This window comes from Etheostoma spectabile, chromosome 22, assembly GCF_008692095.1.
Source record: "Etheostoma spectabile isolate EspeVRDwgs_2016 chromosome 22, UIUC_Espe_1.0, whole genome shotgun sequence".
NCBI lineage: Eukaryota > Metazoa > Chordata > Actinopteri > Perciformes > Percidae > Etheostoma > Etheostoma spectabile.
Genome location: NC_045754.1, coordinates 16,201,899 through 16,203,868, shown reverse-complemented (window position 1 = coordinate 16,203,868; position 1,970 = coordinate 16,201,899). Strand labels below are relative to the sequence as shown.

At 39.1% G+C, this 1,970-nt stretch overlaps 1 protein-coding gene across 1 annotated transcript in view; it reads left to right on the top strand.

The window, feature by feature from the left end:
- The first annotated feature begins 590 nt into the window (after nt 1–590).
- The window catches only part of zfhx4 (zinc finger homeobox 4), an 86,197-nt gene continuing 84,817 nt past the window's right edge, over nt 591–1,970 (top strand). Inside the window, exon 1 of the mRNA XM_032503453.1 lies at nt 591–685. The gene's annotated coding sequence lies outside the window, so the exon portion shown is untranslated. The remainder of the gene's footprint in view (nt 686–1,970) is intronic.

Sequence of the window (1,970 nt, the reverse complement as noted above, 5' to 3'; positions counted from 1 at the left end):
CCCTTCCCCCCTTTAAAAGGGAGCGGAAGAGTGGGCTGATACCGGTCTCATGTTGCCTATGGATTTTCGTTTATATAATCGATTGAAATGTCCCAATACATTGATTTCGGGTTCAGTGTTTTACAAACAAGCGTTTATGGGTCTCGATTTTATGTTAGGGGTGATTCCAGTGTGACACCGATGTGCAAAGAAGTCGGAGTTGTTGATTTTTAAATGAATGAAATAAATACAAACAAATAAATATCTATTGTTTCATGTAGCCTATAAAAAAAAACATAAAAACTGACTCGAGATGGGGGAAGGCAAAGAAGAAGGGAAACAGGGTGAAAAAGACAATATTGTGCTGCCTCTCTCCTTAATCAAATAAAGTGGTGTAAAAAACACACGCACACACACACAAAAGCATTTCCTTCCCTCTGAATTTCTCCTTGAATTATATGCCATCACTAGTGTGTGTGATTGCGGAATATTAAATTAAAGTGGGATAAGTCCGCACCGAGGCGGGCTGCGTCCAATCCGCAACTCATTTCCCCTGTTGTAGCACCGCATCACTGCGCTCCTCTCTTTTCAATGACAATGTGCCAAATCTGGGCATTTTGAAAACACTTTCCATATGCTATTATCGGATCGCTACTGAGCAAGAGAAAGACAGAAAAGAAGAAAAACGGAATGTTTTATACCAAAGGTACCGAGAGTCTACGTTTTTATTTATCTCCTCTTTAAATGGCTTATTATACTTTATGCTTTTTTGGAGATTTAAAAGAGGTAAGAGCAGGACAATTTGAAGTTTTTATAACGATTGCGTATTTATGGACCGTTGTTGGATGGCTGAGTGTGAAAACGTCGAGAGAGTTTATGTTGAATAGATATGGGCAAAAACTTCATTTTGTGTCACTATTTCTACGCTTTCCTCTTTTATTGCTAAAGAGACAATTGCTTTAACTCACTTGTCTGTGGAGTGTTTTGTCAGCAAACAAGTTAAAGAAACATTTTGCTTTGACATTAATTTCGCTGAAATCCCTGAAATAATTCTGCCTTTTTGATTTCTTTGCAATTAATTGATTTTGCAACTCTGCGTCTTAATTTGACAAATATGGAAACTTGCAAGTGACTTTACATTGCGAGGATTTCCGTGTGGCACATTTTTCTTTTATTGGGGTGAAAATACAGTTTCGTTTACTGCACTTATTTTGAAAGAAATAATTTTTATTTGGCTTAATAATTCTGAAGTGAGAGGCATCCTCTTATGTTGTTGTCATGCATTGAAAGAATTACACTTAACTTGTTATTGTCTGTTTTGTGGGCCTTTTAAAGCTTGTTTGTGCATGTGTATGCTGGACGAGAGTTGGCCAGTGGGTCACTGTGGCAGGGTGCGGGTCACAGCTGTGGGCTTTTGCGTGTTTTTGTGTGCGTCCTGAGGAGGCTGAGGGGTCAGCCATTCAACCCCATGAGGGCGCCGAAGCATAGGGCAAACAAGGTGGAAGTCTGTATGCACATCTAGAAACCATTGACCGCTTGTAGTGGGCATGAGGACGGGCTATACCTGACTTAATCACTATATTAAAAATCATAACAAATACAAATCTAACGTAACATCAATTCAGGTTTTCTGTTTAACTCCAGAGAATATATCGATGGAGCAACAATGGTTCCTCTCTCCTTCATATGGTATCTCTCAGTGTGTCAAGCCTTTAAGGTAATATCTCCGGAAGCTTCAAAGTTATTGATCCACTGAAGTGGCACACGATCACTACGAGTGTTCAATGCTGCCTTTCACATGTCAGTAGGTGCATTAGAAAATAAAACACAATGGCAATAATGTTTGATAAACACACTATAATTAAACGAGTTTAATTTCAATCATATTGGTCTATGTCTCTAGAAATTGATTTGCTTTAGAACACACAAATACTCGCGCGCACACGCAGACACACACACACGCAAACACACACACACACACACACACACAC